The 27,330-nt window shown below is 37.3% G+C and overlaps 1 protein-coding gene across 3 annotated transcripts in view; it reads right to left on the minus strand.

Moving 5' to 3' along the window:
• The window catches only part of EPS8 (epidermal growth factor receptor pathway substrate 8), a 178,628-nt gene extending 161,425 nt beyond the window's left edge, over nucleotides 1–17,203 (minus strand). For 2 of the 3 annotated variants that reach the window (XM_034644770.1, XM_019799146.2), the window contains exon 1: nucleotides 17,071–17,203. The gene's annotated coding sequence lies outside the window, so the exon portion shown is untranslated. The remainder of the gene's footprint in view (nucleotides 1–17,070) is intronic. The other variant, XM_034644769.1, reaches the window with a different exon arrangement.
• Nucleotides 17,204–27,330: the final 10,127 nt, after the last annotated feature.

A 27,330-nucleotide genomic window follows, 5' to 3' on the forward strand; every position in this document is an offset into this window, starting at 1 on the left:
CCAGCTGACATGAGTCTGTGTCAGTTTTATCATCCCAGCTGGTCCAACATATTTCAAGATAGCATATGACATGAACTATATACATACTAAGAGAAAAATAAAGGTCTTATCCGTGTCTGGCTAACATTACAGAGGCAAGATGGCAAGTAGAAGATCGCGTATAACCTAACAAAACTGCCTCATACTGGTATTTAAAATTCTCATTTGTGCAGTAGCGATTTGTAAAACATGTAACAAAGGCTGGAAATCTTATGTAACTTTACTAAACATAATCAACTACATGCATTCATAAATATTTGCTTAATGAGGAGAAAACAGTCTCATCATCTTGGGATCATCAAGGAACTGCTACCCGAAATGCACAAACTAATTTACTGCATAAGAAAAGCATGGAAACAATTCCATCTTTAACCAACACGCTCGCATTCTACCTTTTTCTTTAAAAAAAAAAAAAAGTCTTCAAAACAAACTTCAAAAATAACTGAGTATGCCATCGATCTTTAAAAAATAAATAAGGTCCTCTATTAATTATTTGTTTGAGACCCATATAAGAAGGAATAACCAAAATGAGGAAATAATGAATTAAGTTTTCTTTTTTAACAAAAGTACTTCTATGTTATGGATCTGGCAGAACTAGAGAGAGAGAGTTATATATCTATTCCCCCTTCTTTCCCCAACCCCCAAACTTGTATACAAGGCCAGTGTTATTCAAGCTAACAGCATATAGCTATAACTCTACAGTTGGGTAGACAAGCTTGGAAAATTAGGTCACAAGCTTGCCACAGGGACTCCAATCATCTGTCTGGCAAGTTTGTATGACTTCCTCCTCCCTGTGATGCTGTTACACACTGCCCAAAAGGCAAGATAAAGGAAAGGTTATCAGGACTTTCTATAATAGCTACAAAAATATTTGGTCCACATCACTAACAATGTGGGAAAACCCAGGCACTTTTATCCTCCTACAGTCAACATAGTAATCAGTGCTTTGATAAATATTTATTGAGAACCTTCTTTGCACAGAAATTTTGTTTTTTAAAGTTCAATGCTAATCATGGCCCAACCCATACATGCCAACTTACAACTTGAAAGCAATTCTTGATCCTGTTTCCAAACAATTAAGCTCTTTGCAATGCAAATAAAGATGTTTTTTGAAATAGATCGTTATGAATCTTTCATTCTTAGTAGCTAACTAGAAACACATGAGCCAAACACGTTGTGGGGATCATTTCAATGGTGTGTAATTTGAGAGGTGTGTCAGAAAGTGCTTTGCTCCACTAAAGGAGTCCATATTTTTCTCTCTTGTAAGTAAAATGCAAAGGCAATGTTGCTTCATACAGCGGTCTTCAAGTTACCCACATTCCAAATTCAAGATAAGAAATATTTCCCCATCTCTAAAGATTAACACTTCACAACCAGCACTCAGTCTTCAGCATGACTTCATTTTATGAATAATGGCTTCTTCATTCCTTAAAGTTTCCAAGAAAAAAATAACCAAATTTTGTTTATAGAAATAACACAAACCATGCTTGTCTGATCTGATCTTAAATTAACCTTAACTGCTGAAAATCTTTCAAAGGGAATACTGCTGTATTATAATTTTTCCCAAAGCTCTTCATAAATAAATCTTCCTGTAGTGAAATTATTGTAAAATCACACATAATTTCAAAGTACTTATAAATCTACAATATCAGTACATGTAAAAATTATAATACAAAAAGTGAGTATCTTTGCTTTCTTAGAAGTTAGAGAGAAGGAAGGAAGGAGAGAAGGCCAGAATGGCTATTCTTTATTTTCCACATTTTTGACCATTTACCTACAATCTGATCGTTAAGCTGTTATGCTTCTTTTAATTTAGGCTTCTGACATTTGTAAATTCAGGAAGGATATAAATTTTATATCTGTCTCGATTGCAGCATCTTCTTTATTTAGTAATACATCCAGCACTTAACAGGCACTTACTTAGTATTTTTTTCATATTTCTTTACTGACATATAAATGCCACTAACTGAAACAAAACTATTTTCTATTAAATAAAGCTGCATATGTCCAAGACTATTATAATCAAGAAATTAAATTGGGTTGAATTAAGCCAATGACTCTGCTAATAGTTTGGCCAAATCCCTAATCTTGCATAACTATCTCACATATGCATATCACAAGAAGAATTACTGAAGAAAGCTGAAATGGATCAAATAAGCTATCACTACTACAACAAACAAAACTCACCCTTACGCACGAAGAACAGTTCCATATGCATTTTATTTATTCAGTATGCATTCGTGTACATGTTCCTCTTGTACGATTTTCTTTTAAAAGAAATTTCGGTCCAGTAGTATCCTTCCCAGTGACCACTAGGGTTGACAGCAGTCACAAAACTTGCTAAGAATAATTAGAGAGGGAGGAATAGGAAGCTGAAAGATCACGGCTAGAAGTTTTCAGAAGTTCTTTCAGGAAAACAAAACAAAACAACACTCTGAGCTGAATTAGTTTCTTTGGCCTTAAAAATTATGTTCTCGGTGCGCCTGGGTGGTGCAGTCGTTAAGCGTCTGCCTTCGGCTCAGGGCGTGATCCCGGCATTATGGGATCGAACCCCACATCAGGCTCCTCCGCTAAGAGCCTGCTTCTTCCTCTCCCACTCCCCTGGCTTGTGTTCCCTCTCTCACTGCCTGTCTCTCTCTGTCAAATAAATAAATAAAAATCTAAAAAAAAAAAAGAAGAAGAATATGTAACTAGATCAGCCTCCATATATAGTAAGTGTTTGTTACACCTAATGTCTAAAATCCAATTAATGTCTACATTAGCTTAATAGAATCGATGTTGGCTAGAAAGATCAGAATGTTAAATCTTGCAATACTAAGAATGTCCATGTTCTGAACCCAAAGTCTTTTATTTTGTGTTTATTTGAATGAACATTTTTATCACATAATACATTGTTATAATATGTATAATCAAAGTTGCGTATGTATACATATGTATAATATGTATCATCAAAGTTGTGTATGTATACGTATGTATATGTACCATCAAAGTTCCCCAGATGTAGCTCATGAAAAGCGCCGTGACGGTAAAAATGACTTACACATCCCTGTGAAATTTCACGGTTCTACTTTTGTCATACAAACTGTTTCCACAATCAGATACTACCACTGCTAGTTTTCCCAATCAGTTTACTACTTTATCCATTAGTCTGGAATCTTTTAGTTTGATCATATAAGTACCCTTGAAAACCACATATATAAAACAAAATATAACTGGTAGCCATTAGGCTAATTTATTCCCTATTCTCAGGTCTTCTATTCCACAATAAAGTAACAGCTCACAAATTCATACTTCAAATATTCCATTAACTAGCTGGCAGAGCAAGAAAATGGAAATAACTACTGGTAACAGATATAGGAGGAGGGCAGGAAGTCTTAGAGGTAAGATAAAGAGACTTTTATTCTTGTTTGAAGACCTTTTAGAAGGCTATGTAGTATTGCATGTAAAATTTTTTATATTATATGACTTCACTTGGGATATATTTGAATTCAAATTCTAAAATTCCCTACAGTGTTAAGGGGCTCCTACAAAACAAAATGTGAGAGAAAGAAAGAACGAAAGCGAAAGAAAAGGGGATGAAGAAAGAAAGAAAAGAAAAGAAAAGAAAAGAAAAGAAAAGAAAAGAAAAGAAAAGAAAAGAAAAGAAAAGAAAGAAGGAAGGAAGGAAGGAAGGAGCCAGTAGCATATATTCTAATATACAAACAAAACCATAGTGGATCTGTCCTAATTAGTACAAAAACTGGTGTTAAAATGTATTCCAGCTCAAGTTAAACACTGTTAATGTATTCAGTCTGGACAGGATTTCATTATCTTCATAATGAGACTTGCTACTTCCAAAATAATTTACTTACTACCCAAATAAAATGAAGGTGATGAGGGCTTCAATCAGTCCTTTGTTTCAAACCCTCTAGCAGCCTAAACTTAACCTTCACTGTCATAATCACCATGAATGCCCCTTTTATTCAGACTTCACTATCCATGACTGGGATCTCACCAGGCAGTGAGAGAAAGTTAGAACAGTAACTGGAGATAGCAAAGTAACGAAAGATACGTGTTTCAACTAAGTCATCTGAGGAATGAAAAAAACTGCCAGACACCAGGGCTAGAGGATGGGGTAAAACAAGGATGAAGGAAGCAAGGTGGGAAAGGCGTGTCAAGGGAAAACCCACACAGTCATTTAACTGCCTCAGAATTTTTATGACTATTTTCTTCATGAGACCACAGAAGGCAACAAGTCTTAAGATTTGAAAAATGTGAAATATGGCCAAGTGCACAGATCTTATAGTAAATGGTGATAAAACTTTTTGTTTCAATTATTTGGATAAGAAACATAAAAAAATTAAAATAATATGAAAAGAGAAGTTGAAGCTTTAAACATTTTATTCTGTAATTCTACAAAGATAACAAATATACTAATACACAAACAATACAGACCTGATCATTCCTAAATTTAAATGAGGTTATAATTTTTTATATTATTTTGTTTTATTATTCTTTACACATTATTATTCAAGCTTGGCTATCATGAATCAGTCATTTAAAAATAGAAGAGAGGAGGGGTTCCTGGGTGGCTCAATCAGTTAAGTATCCAACTCTTGATTTCCACTCAGCTCATGATCTCAGGGTCATGAGATCAAGTCCTGAGTGGGGCTCAGCAGAGTCCACTTGTCCCTCTCTGCCCACCCCACCCGCGTGTGCTCTCTCTCTCTCTCTCTGTAAAATAAACTCTTTAAAAATAAAATAAAAAATAAAGAAGAGATGAGACATTAAACAAATCTGTAAATTAATGTAAATCCAGTTAAAATCTTTAGAGGGCTACTTTCTTCAATAATTAAAAACACTTTCTTTAATATAAATTCTTTAGACACGCATATTAATTCGACGCCTTTACATGCATGAGTCTCATGTGAAAAATGCTACAAGATTTGTCCCAATGACTAGATTTTTATCACAGAAAGAATTCCATTGCTTTTAAATTATTCAGAATCTAACAAGGCTCCACAAAAGAACTGGAGTACTACCAATAAAATTAATGTCTTCTCTTGACTAAAATGATACCGAGATGTAAAAACATAAAAAATAAAAAATAAATAACACAAGATGTACTATACAGTACTGAAAATAAACAGATTATACATCATAAGTTTTAATAATGAAGATAAACATGCTAAAATAAGACAATTCAACCTAAAGACAGGGTTTCTAATGAATATTTTTTCTATATTAAAAAGTAATATTTTAAAATCTCACTATATGGTTGGTCATAAAACAGTTAAAAGTTTTGAAAACACACCGGAAAGGAAACCGGAAATTACTTACACACATACATACAAACACAAACAAGCTGAGCATGCTATTGGGGTGCGGAGGGGGAATCTATACAGAGATATAGTAATGTTCTATTTTCTTACATCTGTCAAAGTTAAATGTATCTTTAAATTTAAAAGTCAACATATTTAAAATCACCTTACTGTATGTTCATGTCTAAAAATACCGTTAACTTCTAATGTCAAAATTTTTATAGAAGATGAAACAAATTGTATTTGATGTCTTCAATTACAAATTTCACACATACTTTTCTTTATGGATTTGTTTCCCTACTGTACTCTTTAAAATATTTTATTTTCTATTGAAAAATAGAAACAATTACAATATTACAAAACATTACAAAAACTAGAATCAGCAAAAAAAAATGACAGTGTTTAATGATCATAAACTTCATATTTCAGACACTGGAAACATTCTATTGTTGCACTAAGCAAATAAATAATATACCAATAATACATATGTATTTCTAGAATAAGGAATAATATTTTAATGGTGATACTCTAAAAGAAATATAACATTTTAATGGTGCTAATAAAAGACTTTCTAAATAAAATGAAATTCATATCAATAGCCTCTAATAGGACTTTAAAAATGTTTTTCCCTTTTTTTTAAATTTTTGGTTATTGTTGTTGAAGAATAGTTGACACACCATATTATATTAGTTTCAGATATACAACATAGTGACTCAACATTTACATACATTATGAAATAATTACCACAGTAAGCCTAGTTACCATACACAATTATTACAATATTATTGACTATATTTCCTATGCTGTACCTTATATCCTCATGACTTATTTATTTTATAACTGGAGGGGCGCCTGGGTGGTGCAGTTGTTAAGCGTCTGCCTTCAGCTCAGGGCGTGATCCGGCGTTATGGGATCGAGCCCCACATCAGGCTCCTCCGCTAAGAGCCTGCTTCTTCCTCTCCCACTCCCCTGGCTTGTGATCCCTCTCTCACTGTCTGTCTCTCTCTGTCAAATAAATAAATAAAAATCTAAAAAAAAAACCAAAAAACTGGAAATTTATACCTCTTAATCCCCTTCATCTTTTTGCCCATCCTCCCATCCCCCCTCCCCTCTGGCAACCACCAGTTTGTTCTCTGTATTTATATGAGTCTGTTTCTGTTTTGTTTGTTCCTTTGTTTTTTAGATTCCATATTTAAGGGAAATCATACAGTATTTGTCTTTCTCTGTCTGGTTTATATCACTTACATAATACACTTTAGGTCTGTCCACGATGTCACAAATGGCTGATTAATATTCTTTTTATGGCTGATTAATATTCCATTGTGCATATATATATATACATATATATATACACACATATATATACATATATATATACACACACACATATATATATTATATCATCTTTAGTCATTCATCTACTGATGGACACTTAGGTTGCTTCCATATCCTGGCTACCGTAAGTAATGCTGCAATGAACATACAAGTACATATTCATGTTTTCATTTTCTTCGAATAAATACTCAAAAGTAGAATTGCTGGATCATATGGTATTTCTACTTTTAATTATTTTAGGAAGCTCCATACTGTTTTCCATAGTTGGCTGAACCAATTTAAATTCCTTCCAACAGAGCCTGAGGATTCCCTTTTCTCCACATCCTTGCCAACATTTATTATTTCCTGTCTTTTGTTAACAGCCATTCTGACAAGTGTAAGGTGATACCTCATTGTGGTTTTGATTTGCATTTCCCTGATGATTAGTAGTGATGTAGAGCATTGTTTCATGTGTCTGTTGGCCATCTCTATGTCTTCTTTGGAAAAGTGTCTAGCCAGGTCCTCTGCCCTTTGTTTGGATTGTTTGAGTTTTCTGCTGTTGAATTGTATTTAAAAAAAAAAAAAAAAAAAAAGATTTATTTACTTGAGAGAGAAAGAGGGAGAGAGAGATATGAGCAGGGTGAGGGGAGCAGAGGGAGAGGGAGAAGCAGACTCCCCGCTCAGCAAGGAGCCTGATTTGGGGCCCAATCACAGGACCCCGGGATCATGACCTAAGCTGAAGGCAGATTTTTAACCAACTGAGACACCCAGGCACCCAGTGTTGAGTTGTACTAAGTTCTTTATATTTCTGCATATTAACCCCTTATCAAACATATCATTTGCAAATATCCTTTCCCATTCAGTAGGTTGCCTTTTCATTTTGTTGGTTTCCTTTGCTATGCAAAAGCTTTTTGGTTTGATGTAGTCCCACTTGTTTATTTTTAATTTTGTTGCCCTTCCCCGAGGAGACAAATCCAAAACAATGTTGCTAAGACTGATGTCCAAGAGTTTACCACCTAGTTCTCTTTTAGGAGTTTTATGGCTTCAGGTCTTACATGTAGCTCTTTAGTCCATTTTGAGTTTATTTTTGAATATGGTATAAAAAGGTGGTCCAGTTTCACTCTTTTGCTGGTAGCTGTCCAGTTTTTCCAACACCACTTCCTGAAGAGACTATCTTTTCCCCACTGTATATTCTTGCCTCCCTTGTTATAGATTAATTGGCCATATGAGTGTGGGTTGATTTCTGGGCTTTCTATTCTGTTCCATTCATCTATTTTTGTGCTAATACCACACTGTTTTGAGTACTACAGCTCTGAAGTACAGTTTAAAATCTGGGAGTGCGATACCTTCAGCTTTGTTCTTTCTCAAGATTGCTTTGGCCATTTGGGGTCTTTTGTGGTCCCATACAAATTTTAAGATTTGTTCTAATTCTTCGAAAAATGCTATTCATGTTTTGATGAGGATTGCAGTGAATCTTAAGATTGCTTTGAGTGGTGTCGGCATTTTAATAATACTAATCTTCCAATCCATGAATATGGGATGTCTTTCCATTTGTTTGTGTTTTCTTTAACTTCTTTCATCAGTGCTTTGTAGTTTTCAGTATACAAGTCTTTCACCTCCTTAGATTATTACTAGGTACTTTGTTCTTTTTGTTGCTATTGTAAATGGAATTGCTTTTCTAATTTCCTTTTCAGATAACTTGTTGTTAGCATAAGGAAATGATTTCTGCTTGTTGATTTTGTATCCTGCAAACTTACTGAATTTATTAGTTCTAACAGTTTTTTTATGGAGCCTTTGGGGTTTTCCATATAGAGTACAGTAGCATGTAATCTGCAAATAGTGAATTTTACTTCTTCCTTTCCAATTTTCTTGTCTGAATATTGTGCCTAGACTTCCAGTACTATGTTGAATAAAAGTGGTGAAAGTAGGCAACCTTGTCTTAGAAGAAGTGTTTTCAGTTTTTCACAGTTGGGTATGATGTTAGCTGTGGGTTTGTCCTATATGGCCTTTATTAGGTTGGGGTATGTTCCCTCCTAATAAAGTGTTTATCATAAATGAATGTTGAACTTTGCCAAATGCTTTTACTGCATCTACCGAGTTGATCATATTAATTCTTACTCTTCATTTTGTTAATGTGGTATATCACACTAATTTGCAGATATTGAAATATCTTTGTATCCTCAGAATAAATCCCACTTTATCCTGGTATAGGATCCTTTCAATGTATTACTGAAATCAGTTTGTTAAGATTTTGTTGAAGATTTCTGCATTTATGTTCATCAGGGATATATATTGGTCTGTAATTTTCTTTTTTTGTCATGCCTTTATCAGGTTTTCATATCAGACTAACGCTGAACTTAGAGATTGCATTTGGAAACACTTCGTCCTCTTAAATTTTTTGGAGCAGTTTAAGAAGGGTAGGTACTAACTCTTCTTTAAATGTTTGGTAAAATGTAACAGTGAAATAGTCTGGTTCTGGTTTTACCACTCTCTTTAAATATAAACTTCTCTTCCCTCTATTGATATTCATTTATTTTCTATTTTGTCTTTCCTTTTTTTCCTCTTCCCTTATATTAAAAACATTTTTCAGCTGTAGAACTCTAACCCCCAACAAGCACATACAATTAACAAATTATTTTAGCACATTGCTAAATATTCTATTCAGGTTCTATTCAGAAACCATTTGTGGCTCTTATAACTCTGGATTGGCTCAACAGGACTAGATGGTGCCTTTACAGGATGCTACATTCTAATGTTGCCATGCTACTAAATATAAGCATGGCTTGAGACAGAACCTCTGATTTCATCAAAAAACACACAAGTCCTCTTTCTTAATAAAATCACTTGAGTATCACAGGACTGGGAGGAAAAAAAAATTATCTACTACATAAAGGACTATATTTAGAAAGTCATAGGATTAGAAGAGGAGATTCATGCAACTAAAACAGGTTTGGGATCTTTATCCTCTTCTACCACAATGCAGTGAAAACTGTATTGTATTGTTACTACAAAAATGAAAAATAACTGATTATTCAGTTCTTTCTAATATCCCTTTAGGCTTTGTGAGAATGTGCAGAATTTCCCACTTCTCCTGTCATATCCAGCCATTCCGCACATCAAATATATTCATCTTTCTGCCTGGAATGCCCTAGAGTCCCACCTTAGATTCTTATTCTTGGCCACAAAAATTCATCCTATAAAACTCAAATGTCACATTCTTCAATAAAGATTTTTCTGATTCCTCAGCCACAGTGAGCCTTTCCCTTTGTCTACGTAATGAGATAGAAACATAATTTTTGTTCATTTAACCTACCCCCAATAACTGTGTCAAATAGGTACTATTATTGTTTCCACTTCCTAGATAAGAAAACTAAGGCAGGTAAAGACTTTCTGATTTCAAAGTTCATTGCTCGCTTGCTTGTTTATTTAATATATACTCTTGTTAGTTCTGTACTCTTCTAAAATGGTTGCCCCATTCTCTGGGTTCCCTGAAGACAGAAGGCAGAGATCCTGTCTCATTCATCTTTGTATTCCCAATGCCTGGCACAGAACAGATATTCCACAAATGCTCAATGAATGATGAATGAATAAATAAATGAAATGTAACAATGTTCAACTTCTTCTGGGAGGAAAATTCCTCCCCTTCTAAACATTCTTCTGTAAAGAGAATGCTAGTAAGCGCTTATTTCATTCAGCAAACATATTATGAGTGTGTATCATATACGATATGCTGTGCTTAAAGATAACTGAGTTTAGTTCCCTGCCCTCAAGAAACTTACAATTCATTGAGGAAAAGGTATTAGCTACTTCTACTATTACATGTTTTTTTTTTAATTTTTCCTAAATCTCACAAGTTCCTCTCTTTAAAGGAGCTTCATTCTTTATAACCATTTTCCAATAATTCACACCTCTGGGCCAATAAGATGCAGATCAGTCAACATGAAAAAAGATAACGGTTAAAAGAATTTCCATGTATCTCAAAAATACAATTTTTGAGCCATCCTCATTTAACTCAGTAGTCGTTTAAGTAATGTACAACCTTAAAGAAAAGAATAAAATCAAGGACACCTGATACTAACTATCCTTGCACTATTTCTCTTATGAGAGACCACATTATCAACTGGAAATTTTTGGACAAAAAAAATCAAAGTTCCCATCCAAACTCTGTCCCTTTCTTCCCATATGGATCACAGACAAGTCACTTTATCTTTCTGAACATATTTCTCACCTGTAATATGGAAATAAGGAGAACTGCCTTAAAGAGGTCTTGTAAGAGTTTTAAAAGATAATGTGTATAACACCTGCCATACCAAAGCTGCTACTTTCACTATGTCAGACCTCACTAGATACTTTCTGGAACCTAGTGGTCCTATCTGTAGCATAACAATATAAAAATTCTGGCCCCAATGTCAATAACACAAAGTGTTTATCAAAAGAAACGTACTTAAAAAAAAGCAACTTCTTTCTGGCAAGAAGAGTGGCATGGGATAAGTTAAGTCTCAAGTTTCTAGATGATACATATCATCTGCCTCTTCTCAGCATATCCTTGCAAATCCCTTATTTCGGATCCTCTTTGTGAAAAAGAAAACCTTATTAATTATTTCTTATGGTTAGATCTGAAAGAACTGATAGATATCACTCTGTATTAACAATTCCATCTTCCAGGTGCCTGGGTGGCTCAATCGGTTAAGTGTCTGCCTTTGGCTCAGGTCATGATCCCAGGGTCCTGGGATCAAGCCCTGCATCAGGCTCCCTGCTCAGTAGGGAGCCTGCTTCTCCCTCTTACTCCTGCTTGTGCTCTATCAAATAAATAAATTAAATCTTAAAAAAAAAAAAACAATTTCATCTTCCACAAATGTCCAGAAACCAATCCCAACACACAGTCTATATGTATTATTACATTTTAGTTTCCAAGTCATTTCAAAACTGTTTCCTTTAAGCAGTTTTGCAGACGGTTTTTAAAAATCAAATAAAAACACTTTCTTTTCAATCCTAAGCCCAATTTATAATCTACTTGACTTAAAAATCTCATTTGCTTGGTACTGGTAAAGTGAAAGAAGTGAATCTAGACACAGACTTTACATCTTTCATAAAAATGAACTCAAAATGGATCAAAGACCTAAAAGTAAAATAATAAAACACCTAAAAAAAAAAAAAAAAGAAGGATAAAATCTAGGTGGCCTTAAGTTTGGCAATGAGCTTTTAAAATACAACACCAAAAGTCTATCCATGAAATTGACAAGTTGGGTTTTATTAAAATTAAAAACATTTGCTCTGAAAAGACAGTTAAAAGAATAAAAAGAAAAGCCAGACTAGAAGAAAATATCTGCAAAATACAGATCTGATAAAGTAACTGTATGAAAAAGATATAAAGAATTTTTAAAACAATAAGAAAACTGACAACCCTATTAAAAAATGGGCAAAAGTTCAGAACAGATATCTCTCCAAGGAAAATACACAGAAGACAACAGCATATGAAAAGATGTTTAACATTAAATATCATTAGGGAATGGCAAATTAAAGCAACAATGAGATATTGCTATACCTATTAGAATACATAAAACCCAAAAGCTGACAATATCAAAAATTGACAAGGATGAGAAGCAACAGGAGCTTGCATTAATTGCCGATAGAAATGCAAAATGTCACAGCCAGTCTGGAAAACAGTTTGGCAATATCCTATAAAGCTAACAATAATCTTGTCATATGATCCAGCAATCATGTTCCTAGGTATTTACCCAAATGATATGAAATCTTGTGTCTACACAAAAACTTGCCCATGAATATTTGTAACAGCTTTGTTCACAGTGGCCAAAAACTGGAAGCAACAAAGATGTCCACTGATAAATGAACAGATACACAAACTGTGTTACACCCACACAGTGCAAAATTATCAAGTGATAAAAAGAAATGAGCTATCAAATCACAATAAGACATGAAAGAACCTTAAATGCATATTCATAGGTGAAAGAAACCAGTCTAACAAGTCTGTAGGATCCTGATTATATGATGTCTGGAAAAGGCAAAACTATAGGGATTAAAAAAAAAAAAAAAAGTCAGTGGTTGTGGGAGAGGGGGAGTAGGAGGGGGGATAAGGGAGTGATAAATGAAGCACAGGGTTTTTTTTTTTTAATGTAGGATACTTTGATACTTAAAATAATGGATACATGAAATGATGCATTTGTCAAACCCCAGAGAACTTTACAGGACAAAGAACTTTAATGTACGCAAATTTTTAAAAAATCGTTTAGAAGGTCAGAAGGATCCCAGGATGGAATGAAAATTGTGACAAAAGGATCTGACACAATTAGTAATGTGTGCAACTACCCCACTAAGTGGGATAGGAGAAAAAGGAATGGAATCTATAAACTAAAACCAAAGGAACGGTACATAAGCACTGCACTCTAGTTGATAAAGTTGTTTCCCACTCTCTGTAAAAAGAATATAACAATTTCAATACTGCTATAAATATATAATAGGATTGACAATTAAGTAAATGAATGACAGATGGTGGGAGCCAGGTTTCTTTTCATAGTTGGAATGAGTTTACAGATAAGCGAGAAGACCAGAATGATACAGGTGGTAACGGAGTAGGTAAAGTTGTAGGCATCCATATGAACTCATATTTTGCCTAACATGGATACATATGATTACATAGAGAAATATGTATAGATAGGTATATATACAGGGTTTGTATACATACATCTGTTTCCTGCTCTGTAGATCAGAGGGTCTAGAGGCAATGACACCCCAGTAGCAACAAGAACCCAGCATTCAAATCTTGGCTTCTAACACTATTTCCCAAGAAGATGAAACAGATTGTTTTCCGGCTGACTCTAGGACTGGGACAGGAAATGGAAATATAAAAGATAAGCCTGGAGCATCTTTTAATGCCAGAAAGTAAGTAAATGATTAAAAAAAAAAAAACTTACACTGATGGAGACATGTCAAAGGGACAAAGAAACCAACTGAAAGAGCTCCCAATGGCCAAAGCTGAAACAGCTTGAGCAACGAAATAAAGTAGTACTGGATTATAACCCAAAGAATATAATGTGTATCCATGAGTACAGACCAATTTAAGTACAAGATTGAATAAACACATATATGGGGAGAAAAGAAAAATCTGCCATGCAGAAGAATTCTAAATAATTTATATAGATATCCCACCCTCAGGGAGAAGTAAAACTAACCACTCCTTAAATGTGGTGCTGTGCACAATGACTTCCTTCTAAAAGTACAGCATGGAAAGAAGAGTGACTTTTCAGGGCAGAAACGTACCAAACACAATGGCCAGGAGAACAAGATCATTATCAACAGTGATAAGTCAGGTTGATAGCACATACCCTTCATATGATGTAATAAAAACAGCATTTTACTTCTGTGATCCTCCTTTCAAAAAACTAAAAGCCCAGTCTGATCATGAGAACAAAGTCACACTAATTCCCACAGAAGGTCATCCTACACAATACCTGACCAATACTCCTCACAACTGTGAAGGTCATCAAAAATGAGGTCTAACAAGTTGCCACAGCCAAGAGGACCGTAAGGAGACATGACAACTAAGAGTAATGTAGTAGCTAAGGTGGTAGGGTCCTGAAACAGAATAAAAACATCAGATAAAAACTGAAGAAAGCTAAATAAAATAAGACTTTCAGTTAGTAATAATGTATCAATGCCATTTCATTATTTATCACAAATATTAATGTAAGATGTAATAAGAGAGGAAATTGGGTAAAAGTGTATTTAAGAAGTCACTGCACTATCTTTACACTTTTTCCATAAATCTAAAACTGATCTAAAAAATAATATATGTATTTTTAAAATACCATCTAAGAATGTATCTAGAAAACACCACAGAGGCTGTAGTGAAACTGAACACCTTCCCTGCATACATTGAAGTTAAAATGTTGACAATTATGTTGTTACAGAATTTTCCTTAAGAAAATATTTTCAATCACTAACAGCTGCAAACAATTTCATGCAGTAATTCCCAGCAGGGATGGACTATAGCTAAAGTATTTTAACTAAAATTCTACTTTTTCCCTTACATACCATTGCAGATGCCTGAAAGTTTGTAACCTATCATTAACTTATGTTGTTTTGTGATGATCCAAATCTGTTTAATACAACTCACCAAAGTTAACTTAAATTTCATATAAATGAAATCAGTGTTAAAAAAACTCACCCAACAAAACTTCAAGCATCTAAAGAGAGACCTTGAAAAAAAAACTATTATCTTTTATTGTGGATACTATATTCTCTTATACAAACCATGGTTTAAGTGAGCTGTTGTGGAATTAAAATAGGTAAATGAAGAAAACAGGAGACTCATCAGAAAAATAAAAGGCAGTGAGTGAACATGTATGCAGTATAGCACAAGAAAAGGAAGGGTCCAGGATTTGGGGTCTATCAAATAAAAACTGAAAGCAAAGAGTACGAAGCCTATGTTATAGCATATAAAAGGACTGATAAATGAAAAGTATCAGCATAGATAAAAAATTGAAAACAGGAAAAATAAGAAATGAAAACAAAATGAAATATTTTCATTTGATCAGAAACAAGCAGTGTTCAAAATTAGACATTAGACTCCTGACAGAGAACCAGAACAAACCATGCTGAAGAATCACCCTAAATACAACTTCAAGTATTCTCCCATCATTAATAAAAGGCTGAAAATTACAATTTATTGATATTCAAGGACACTGGAAAGTGGGAAGAAAAAAGATTTCAAAGAAAATGTACCAAATATTGTGAACAGTGGTTATTTCAGAATAGTGGAATAAAAAGTTTTCTTCTTTTCTTTTTTTTTTTCCTGCTGTGGAGTGAATGACTTGTGGAATTTTAAAAAGTCTTAATCTATGAATTCTGCACTAAACATGTCTATAAAATGTTATTACACTTGTGATACCCTTTAGTGGCAATTCTATAAAGTGCATTATTTTTCTAATTGTAAGTCAAAGTGTGAACTCATGACCAAAATTTTCTCACATTAGCCACTTAAGAACTATAACAATCTGTCTGAAAAACTACAAATCCAAACTGAAAATCCATACTAGGTGAGAGAGGATGACATTGACTTTAATTTCAACGACCACACGATCTACATTTAGTGCACACTTTGCAAAACCCAAGTCCCTTTAGAATGGTATTCTCTCAGTAGAAATAAATTAGAAGCAACTCACAACACAGCTACTTTGCTGCTCCTGTGTATATCCATATGTGTGTGTGTCTGGATACATATGGATACATACACATATATATGTATCTATACGTATAGAGATATATCCATACACATATGGAGAGAGAGGTGTGTATATTTATATTCTTCTGGGAATCCTAATTCTCCTATCTCCCGAAAGAATAACAAAGCCAAAATGAGGCTGTTCATATGCATCTGAAACCAAGTTTTATCTGAACTCTTAAGGTATTACCTATTCCTCTTACTATGAGACAAAAACTGAAACCTTCGAAAGAAAAGCAGTAATACATTTCATTGAAATACATTTTGTAAAGGAGAATTCCAATTCTTAACGCTCTACTGCCCTAGACGTATATGGTTTTCAAATCCTAATACCACAGGCGTCCTACCCCCAAAGAGATTCCAGCAGTACTATGGGTACTAGGGGAAAAGAAGGATTTGAGAAACAATGCAAAGGAAGAGAACAATCCGTGCAAAGATTTTTGCATACAGATAGTCCTTGAAAGGAAAGTAGGAAGAGTGACCATAGGAGAAGCGCGACGGGTCTTCAAACGTGGGGAAATCTACTCCAAAGGCATTAATTGACCAAGACACCAGAAAGGCCATCTTCCAAAAGTAAAATGGTGAGTCAAGTGGAACAAACTAAGAACGGAAAGTCAACAGGAATCAGGAGTGACAACTATTCAAAAACAATGAGCTATCTTAATTTGAGAGGGTCTGCGATGGTGGGACCTTGCCCCAAACTCTCAATTCGAAAAGACCCCCTCCATTTGAGGGTGGGGAGGGTAGCTCTCGAAACCCCAAGCCTAAAATAAGCCGTGAGGATACCGGTTCCGTAGTCGCCCCACCGACCAGACAAGCGCAGGTGTATGTGCGGAAGCTCAGGTTACCAGGAAATATTACAAGGGCACTGAGAATCTTCTCTGCCCACCCCTCCCGGAGCCCCGGGTTCGGCGGGCGGCGCGGGGCGGCCGGGCAGCCGAAGGTCAGCACCCGCTCCGCGGCGCACCACAACCGGGCGCACGGACGCGCTCCGGTAGCAGCGCCCTGGCACACCTGGCTCCCAACACCAGTTGAAAGCAGGCAAAGTGAATGAAAGCGGACGCGGCGCCTGGCACCGCTCCATCCAAGCACAACAAAGGCGGATTTTTAAAACCGAGGCTGAGTTCAAACAGCTGGACCCCCGGCCGGCGCCTTTCGCCCCGAGGGGGCTCTTACCTCGGATCCGCCCTCGGGGCCGTGGCTTTCCCCGGAGACGCCTCGAGGCGGGACGAGGCTGGAGGTGGCCAGGAGAAAGCCCCCGACCTGGACGACGCCCTTCCAATCCTCCGCGAGCCGCCAAGCCGCCGTCTGCGCCGGGCTGAAGTGCAGCGATCTCCCGGGCGAGCAGAGCGCCGGCCTCGCGCTGGGCAAGACCGCCGCGCCCGCCGCCGCCTGTGAAATCTGGAGCTGCCCGCCAGCTCACCCGCTCACCGCCAAAGCCAGCAGCGCGCCGCGCATGCCCACTACCTCTGCTAGGAGCGAGCGAGAACGCGCGCGCGCGCGCCCAGCGCGGCCCGAGCTGGCTCCACTCTCCGGGTCTTGCTGGCAGCCGAGCCGCAGAGTATCTGGTCGACCCCAGTGCTGGAGGCAAACTGGGCGGTGGGGCCGGGTGGGCGGGAGAGGGGCGGGAGGAAAGAGGTCAGGGTGCCCCGCTAAGTTATCGAGGCCATCAAAGTCGGGCCAGGGTTCCTAGCTGCGGACAGGTTTCGAGAAGTGCCCTAGCAGGACCGACTAGCAGCTGCGAGACGCGAGACGGGGAACAAGAGCGGGTGGAGAGGTTCGCCCCGGGGCAAGGGTTGATGCCCCTGGCCGTGGGAGCGCCCAGTTACAGCGCTCCGGGTCCTGGCGCACAACCCGTGTGCGGAAAGCTCGCCGCGCTCAGCGCTCAACGACCCGCCAACCTTCGTCTTCCTTCTCGAGGCCCTGCCACCTATTTCCCCCCTTTTGTCGCTCTCCTCTTTTTTGTTTCAATTCATGCCATCAACTGGTGGCACCTAAGGGCCTCCATTCGGTCTTTAGCTCCAGCCAGCAAGCCCAGACCCGCTTCTCAAGCCTGCCTTAGATACTATTCTTCACGTAGCTCTTGCCAAGAGCCTGATGTGGTTTGAAGTAGTGGAGACTTCTTTAACTTAATCCTTCTCGTAACTTAACTAACCCTCATAATCGTTGCCTCCTCCATGAGTAGTTTACTGAGCCACTAGAAACCCTGTGGTCTTCGAGCGCTGTATTTTCTTCCTCTTAAAACACTCATTTGTCATAGCTACGCCCCCTTCCTGTTCTAACTTCTTTAAAGGCAATTGACTCTGAGTAATCAAGGAAGATAGACTTGGTTAAAACAGAGCGGACCCGCTTGCTTTGTGAGACAAGGAAAAGGACAGCGCAGTCGGGAAAGCAAGGTTTCACACCATGGGGGAAATTAAAACCATTATGCTAAAAGTTGAAATAGACCTTAAGTTCAGTCCCCTATCTTAAGTAGAAATCCTCTCTGCAATATTTCCATCATACCATCATCCGCTAAAACTTTTACAATGTTGGAAATCTTTATATTTATTGGTATTATGCATAATCATAATTATTTATTCAGTTTTTACCTATGCCAGGAACTAAGCAATTTTCATATATTATTCTAATCCTTAAAATGAGATAAGCCTTATTTTCCCTATTCAACAGGGAAATAAGCTCAGAAGTATCATCTTTTTTGCCACAGCCGGTACTGATGCTAGAATTAAAACCCAGGTCTGCTTAAAAGGTCTATAATCATTTGCTTTGTGAACTTCAATTCAACTTCCCTTAACACCACTGGTTCTGATTCTGACCCCTAAGAATTAATTGATCTCACTCTTTATAGACATTGCAAGCCTTGAAATACTTGAAGCAAACTATTAAGTAACCAACAGAATATCTAATATTTTTCTATTTTTCAAAATTTTTATATCCTTTTATTTGTCAAATGGAATGGTGAGCCCTCATAACCACACTCTTTACCCTGCTTTGAATGTCCTTCGACTTTTCCTTTTCCTTCTTAAATTGTGCACTCAAAGGAGAACCCAACATTCAAATACAGTGGGCCAAGAACTTTGTTACATAATGATCAGTACCCCTTGATCCAAGCACACCCTGTCAGTAAGGCATCCTAACTTGTGTTATGTTTCTCTTTTAGCAAATGTATTACTTAGAGTTGAATAAAACATCCAAGTCTATTTTACACGGACTACAATTAACCATAGCTTCCACTTTTCATAGTCTATGTTCCTCTAATTCTACATGTTTAAACCCAATTTTTGCCTTTAATCCATATTAAATTTCATCTTGTTTAGGACATAATTTCAGATTTTAAAATCTTATTAGTGATCACTTTTAACTTATAGTATCTGTAAAGTTAATGAACATGGCTTTTTTGTTTCCACTTAAGTCTAATAAAGTTATATAAAACAGGGTTATAAAAGAGTCTTGTAGCCCACCACCAAAAATAATCTCCAAGATAATAATAATTTATGAACCAACACTTTTCGAGATCAAGCACTTTAGTTCATGCAGTCATACTATAACCAACAAGGATTTCATGAATGGTTTTCCTAAATGCTTTACTGAAATGAAAATTCACTGCATCTAGGATCCCTAAATACGCCAGTCCAAGTACCTATGAAAGAAAGGGAAAAAAAAGAAAAAAAAGGCAAATTTAGTTAAACAGGACCCATTTTCAAATTAACCCATTCTGGCATCAGTGATCCCCATTACCTTTTCTAAGTGCTTAGAACCAATGTTAATAATCTCTTTTATAATTTTGCTGAGAATTGGTCAAGCTTTCCTGTTTATAGCGCCACCATACCCAAGTTTCCCCTTTCTAAAAACCTTATTTGTTAATGTTGGTGTGGGGGATGAAAATAATGCCAAGCAGAATGAAGGAAGATACACGGAGTGAATAAGGTTTTTCAGATGTGGAGTGAAGTTGCAAAACTTGAGGAACAGAGTTAGTCTACAGCCGGGTGTAAAAACTAGACACAGAAAATGTGAAGAAATTGTAGTGGCTGAATGTATGTAATCTGAAGACTAAGAGCTATAACTAAACTACTGAGGAGTCAAATATATTCAAATACCCGTCCCCATTCCAATCCCCCAATGTAATGCCTGAATATCATTTAGGGACTGCTGTGTGTGGCTTTATAGGCAGACTTAAAAGCAAATAATGCAAAACATATCTGTAATAAATTAGAAAAGGTACACAGACATCATTTGTTCTATTACACTTCACTTTATTGCACTTCAAAGATACTGGGTGGGTTTGGTTTTTTTTCCACAAATTGAAGGTTCATGGCAACCTTGCATCTAGCAAGTCTATCGATGCCTTTTTTCCAAAAGCATTTGCTCATTTCATATCTCTCTGTGTCATTTGGGTAATCCTTGCAGTATTTAAAACGTTTGCATCATTATTATTACATTTGGCATGATGATTCTGTATTCAGTGATCTTTGATGTTTCTATTGTTATTGTTTTGAGGTTCTAGGAACTAAAAACATATGCTATATCAGATATAAAACAATGAAAAGAAGATTGGTGTAGCTATAGTGATATCACACACAGTGGACTTAAGATGAAAAAAAAAGTATCATTGATGATAAAGCTATAAGGAGAAATTGATAAATCCATCCTTACGGGGGAACATTTCAACGCCCTCTCACCTACTGATAAATTACCATGATTCCCTGTACATAGATAGATACAGGCATACAGATGTAGAGCTAGAGATACACAACATTTAGGGAATGTATCTTCTCACCAAACCCATAAGAAATATTTCCAAAAATTGGGGCACCTGGGTGGCTCAGTTGGTCAAGCCTCCACATCTTGGTTTCTGCTGGGGTGACCTCAGGCGGGTTGTAATATCCAACCCCTTGTCCGGCTCTGTGCTCAACAGGGAGTCTGCTTGGGATTCTCTTCCTCACCCTCTGCCCCTCCCCCGCTCACCCACATGCAGATGCACACTCCCTCAAATAAATAAATCTTTAAAAAAAAAGAGAGAAATATTTATGTAAATTAACCAGCATACTTAATACATTTCAAAGAATGTGTATTATCTACAGCAGGGGTTGAAAAACTTTTCCTGTAAAGAACCAGATAGTAAGCTCATTGGCTTTGCAGGTCTCTGTTGCAACTACTCAACTCTGCTGCTGTATGTAGCATGAAAGCTGCCATAGAAAATATGCTTATGCAATTCAACTATCTTTTCCTGCAGGAGCAAGGATAGTAATTAAGTTAATAGCCATGACTGTTTTCCAGTAAACCTTTATTGAGGCATGCTAAATTTGAATTTTTTAAAAGATTTTTATTTATTTATTTGAGAGAAAGAGAACACGTGCAAGAGCGGGCAGGGGGAGGGCTGGGGGGAGCAGAGGAAGAGGGACAAACAGACTGTGCTGAGCGAGGAGCCAGACTTGGGACTCAGTCCCACCACCCTGAGATCATGACCTGAGCCAAAATCAAATCAGCAGCTTAACCAACTGAGCCACTGAGGGGCCCGCCGAATTTGAATTTTATGTCATTTTCGTTTGCCTCAAAGTATTATCCTTCTTTTGTGTTTTTCAACCAATTAAAATGTGCCAACCATTCTTCGTTCGCTAGTGTAGAAAAACAGATGGCAGTCTGGGTTTGTTGATCACTGATTTAGACTCTGTAATCTCTACTAAAATCTCCCAATAGATTTAGAAATTCATAGACTAATTTTTTAAAGATATAAGCTTAACTTAAAATTTAACTAACAGTACATTTTAATTTCTAAAGATTAACTTAAATGAATGGAATTTTAAAATAGACTTCCAAATAACTCATGGATCAAAGAAGAAATCAAGAATGAAAATTTAAAAGTGCTCGCCATTGAATGAAAGAGAAATAAATTTTGATATATCCAGGTCATGAAATACTCTAGAGTGGGGAACATGAGGAAACAACAGGCATGTCCAGCAGCATAGACAACTCTCTTAGAAACATAACACTGACTGGAGTCCACAGATTTTGTTCTAGTTGCCCTTTGACAAAGCTTACAAACAAGCAAAACTAAATGATATGTTATCTAGGAACACATATACATTTGTTTAAAACTAGTGTGTAAACAAAGGAATGTTAAGCATAAAATTCAAGACAGTAGTTACCTCCGAGGAACAAGAACGGAGCTAGACCAGCAAGGCTAACATAGATAAATTGCAATAGTGAGCATAGGTGTTCACCTTACTTGCTGTCCTTGCGCCTGCAAGAGGAAAAGACTGTTGGATTGCGTACAGCAGGGAGGACATTAATGCAGGGAGACAGCTATAGCTACGGACAGCCTGAAAGAGATGAGGCAGAATGACAGGAGAAGGGCAAGGCAAACTGTCTAATTTGTGATGCAAGTGATCCAGTTACCGTTCTTTTATTTACCTGGACACAGGTCATCAGAATGCCTCATTCCTCATTATCCCTGACCTTTCAATGACTGATGAGCTCTGTAGATAGACACTGCTTTCTGAGCAGGACCACAGATATTCTGTTCCTCATTTTTAATGTGAAAGTTTATTTTTACAGTACGATTTATTTCCCCTAGATCTTCTTCTGCTTCTACAATGGAAGGAAATTTAATTTTTGAGTCTGAGAGATGTTGATCCATTTACTAGTAACACCTGAATGTTTTTCTTTTTTTAAATTTTTTCTGAATTTTCTTTAAAATGCAAAACAGACATCATTTGTTTTATCTTTTTGAGATCGTTTTATGCTTATTCCACAGAGCTGGAAATTTGTCATTCAAAAGTAGCCCTTGTTTCACTATTTGCAACTTTTTCTAGTCCAACTAGGCTTTTTATTTTTCTACGTGTGTCTAAGCAGAAGAGATTCAAAAGGGAAAAGTAAAATAACCACAGGGAAGAGTAAATAATCATCAATTTTAAATTACAGGATAGCCATTAAACAAAATTCTACCTTATGATTGAAAAGAATGAGGCGGTAATTAACTACTAACTTGGATGGACATCAAGATATATAGTTGTTGGGGTGTCTGGGTGGCTCAGTCCACTGAGTATCCAACTTTTGATTTCAGTTCAGGTCATGATCTCAGGATCCTGAATCAAGCCCCGAGTATGGCTCTATGCTCAGCACAGAGTCTGCTTGAGATTCTCTCTCCCTCTCCTTCTGCCCCTCCCCCTGCTTGTGTGTGCTCTCTCTCTCTTCCTCAAGTAAATAAATAATTTTTTTAAAAAAGGTATATAGTTGTTAAGTGGGGTGGGGGGAGGCATGTTACAATGCACTATACAGTATGAGTTAACTCATATAAAAAAGAATGTAAGAGAAATACAAGCCAACATTTTAACAGCATTTTTATGGGAAGACAGGTGACAGGGTAGCTAGGAGTTATTTCCACTCTTTCAGTTAACATATTTCTATAATATTTGAATTTTTAACTATGGACCTATATTATTTGGAGGCAGAGAAGATAACATAGTAATACTTTATCATCTATTGTGATATTTGGGTGTTTCTGAATTCTTTACTCCTCTGTAACTCAGCTAGATTTTAAAAATGTTCAGCCCTAACATCTAAAATTGTGTTTTTATGTCTTTAGGTTTCTGAGCTATAATAACCCTCAAGCTATTTGACAATTCCCTTTGGGTACGCTCATTGGCATTGCAAACACAGACTCCGTTTCCTTAAGTTGGCACCCAAAATTTGTTCTTCATTGGCAGTAGAATCCTGGGGGATGGAGGGGATCAAACAAAACAAAAGAGAACTCTTATTACAAATTTGTAAGGTTTTAAAAAGCAAAATCAGATCTCTGAATAGCTTTCTCACTCAGATATCCTCGAGAAAACACCAACAACCTTGAAGATAATTTCTCTGATAAGTGTATAAATCCAAGTTTCAGCAGGGCAAGAGCAAATACATCCCCCAGATTCCATGTCTAATTTCATCTTAAAAGACTTGGAAACACACACACACACACACACACACACACACACACACAGAGAGAGGAAAACCTCTAAAATGTACTATAAAGGCTTGTTGACTTTCCAAATACACTGCAACTTTCCTTTCCTCTAATGAACACTTGCAAATACAAAGCTTTCAAAGCATTTCCCGCGCTTTCTTACCACATTAAGCAGAGCATTTCCGATCTTATTAACCATAGGTATCATTGCGTGTATTCACGACCTTACTACACAGGTGCACAATCCCCTTATGCAAAGCTCCTGTAACTAAGACGTTTAAATCGTGTGAAGGCACTCTGAAGATACAGGTAACCTTCGCAGGATCTTGCATGGTGCTTATTTCATATATTCCTAACACCCCCAGCAGGGTCTGTAATTAACACATTGCTTCTGCAGAGAACATATTCATACGAATTAGAATAAAGTTTGTAAGTCAACTTCTATCAGTTCAGACCAGACCTGGGGCCACACAAGTGCAATTCAAGGAGGCTCTGTCAGCAGATGAGATTTGAAAAGCAAATAAATAATTATTTTTAAAAATTGGAATCTTTCAACTCAGTGTTGCAGATTAAGTCTTATGCAGTTGTGTGGCGACACCACAGAGGGTAACTGCATTGTTCCCTCAATAGCCATCATTTTGAGTCCTTGACGTCTGCTTCTTTGAGTCGTCCTGCTTTTCTGGGCAGTTGGGCATCCCTCCATCCACTTTGTGGCTGTGACTTCCTCTACCATCTTCTGCCCTGGTAATTTATTACTTTTAGTCTGCTGTGACTTAAAACAATGGGCAACCAAATTATTATAATTGTGTATGAAATTTGACTAAGGATGTTTTACATAGGGAACTCGAAACTTACTTTACGTTAAGATGTGTAGATTTTGCTCACATTCTTGATGACACCTATTTCGACAATTGAGAGGCTTTTTTGTTTGTTAATGGTTATTACTTGTATTCACAATCTTTGAGATTGTTATCGTTTAAAAATTAACTCCAACTTCTTGCTCTAAAAAAAAAAAAGAGTTTCATTTATAGATGTCACCTGTTTACAGGGACTGATATCTTATGAAACCATGTTATTCTAATATATGCAAACATGTCTTTTTGGTCATCTCAAGTAAGCTAAAGCCTAGAGCTGATTCAGTCTTGCACAAAAAAATGGGTTATGACAATAAGTATCGAAGTATGTATAAAATCTTATGACTGCAGGATAACATTTCTAAATAATCACAGTCAGTTTCCTGTCTTTGCTCAACTTGCAAGTTCTTCCATTTTTCTGACCCCTCCCCCAATATATTTATCTTCATTTATCAGTGCACTGGTGAGCCTTCCCACTGCTCCAATAATCAGAGCTCGCTGGCCACACAGGCCACACTGATCATTGCAAATACATTGGAAACCTGGGGAGGAGTAGAGGGTCGTGACTAGAAATCAATACACGAATGTCCGTGATGCAAGGTGCCAGGAGGGAAGTAGCCAAAGCCAGTAGAAGATTACTACCGGATGCTAAAAGAATGAGGTGATGAAAAGAAGAGTGTTGAAAACAATGGGAATCCAGAAACCCATTCAGGTGACTCAGGCATGAGAAAACATCTTCAGGGCCTCTGATTTCATCTTTTCAGCAAAGGTTCAAACACCTACCGAGCACAGGTATAGGCCCTGGGGATACAACAAGGAGTATGAAATGGTCCCCACACTTGAGGGCTTGCAGTATTAGCAGTTAAACCGACATAAACCGATAGTGACCACCATACGCCATGTCATAACAGCGCAATGTGATACCAAGCACTGTCTGAGCACAGAGAAATGGATGCCCAACAAAAATTGCAAACTCAGGCTGGCATCCTAGAGACTTGCTGTATGGCCTTTCACTGATCTCCTTCCAACTTCCTTGCTCAAGCACTCTGGCACACTTCCACCACAGTGCCTTAGCACTTGAATTGAACAAGATTGAACAAGATGATTTCAGACTGTGTTAAGTGCTATGACAAAAAGGCAATGTGAGGCAATTGTGGGGGGGTTTAAGAGAGAAACATTGTGCGTGTGTGTGTGTGTGTGTGTGTGTGTTTGCACTTATGCACAAGCATGCATGTGTTGCGGGGTACGATGACCTGTACTTGACCTACACTGGGTTTTCATTAAATGTGATTAGGTACATAAGTAAGTGAGTAAATGAATGAGTGAGTGAATACATGATTGAATTAATGATCTAGTTTTTATCTTAGAAAATATGTGAGCATTGGTTGGTGGAATAGAAGGTAGGAAGGGGAGACAAGTTAGAAGGCTGGTCTTCTGTAGAGAGAAAAATAATGAAGGCCTGAACTAAGAAAGTGGGAATAGAGAAGAGAGACCACACTTGGGGCACAGGTAGAATTGTCACGTGATTGAATGTGGAAGAAGTCAATGAAGAAAGAGGGTTCTGTTGTGGGTGTCCAGACGGGTGGTGGTGCCATTGAGTACAAGGTACAGCCAGGTCAGGTGAAAGGAGGCTGCACTAGCGAGATTAATCCATTCTGTGTTGGACATCTTGGGATTGAAGTATCTTTGTAAGAGGTGGAGACAAGCATAGAGTGAAGTCAAGGCAGAAGATGGTTTGGAATAGCATGGATGCCTTTATCTTTAGGAAAATGTATTAACATAAGAAGACAAGTTTTAAGGATAATTTAAGAGGTCAAGAGGCAGAGAAAGGCAAAGGAGTCTCCACTGAAAGCAGAGAAGCAGGTAATAGAGTGAAAGAGGACAGTTAGGAGATGAGCCCATGGGAAGTAAAGGAAGAGGGAGGGATGGAAGGAAGCTTGGAAAGAGAGCCTTGGTTAACAATAATACTCCAAAAATATCAAGAAAGACAGTGATCCCCAAGATCTCGGATTTATTTTATTAAGGGATTCTGACATGCCAGGGATCATTTTTAACAGTTTGCATGGCTTAATACCATCAATGCTCACGACACCCTTGTGCAGCACAGACTATTATTATTATTCCCACTTTCTAGATGAGAAAATGAAGCAGAGAGAGAGGTGAACTTGCTGCCCAGGGTCACACAGGAAGCAAGTGACAAAGGCAAGATTTAAAGTTCAGCCGTCCTGCTCCAAAGCCCACGTTTGTGCAGATGGATGCTTCACGAGGGCCCTCGGCGAGGCCAGTTTCCATACGGTGGCAGCTCAGTGGCCTGGGGAGGTGAAAGGAAGCTGAGGAAGTGGGGAGAGCAAATGCAGACTGACTGCTGTTTGCAAGAAGCTTAGTTAGGAAGAGGGCTGCAGTAAGAGCTGGAAAGGAACACAGGCGTGGCGGAAGCTGTTTTGTGCTTAATGAGCAAGTCTGGAGCATGTGCACTTGATGGATTCTGTTTACATCGCACTCCAGAATTGCTAGAAGAAAAATGAGGGGGCTGGAGGAAAAGACATGCAGGTTACTTCCAACTCTGATTCTACTCTTCCACAACTCGGAAATTCTCTCCCAGTGCAGCCAGATGGAAGATTTCACTCAATAAAA

Source organism: Ailuropoda melanoleuca, chromosome 16 (genome assembly GCF_002007445.2).
Source record: "Ailuropoda melanoleuca isolate Jingjing chromosome 16, ASM200744v2, whole genome shotgun sequence".
In the NCBI taxonomy this organism is placed as follows: domain Eukaryota; kingdom Metazoa; phylum Chordata; class Mammalia; order Carnivora; family Ursidae; genus Ailuropoda; species Ailuropoda melanoleuca.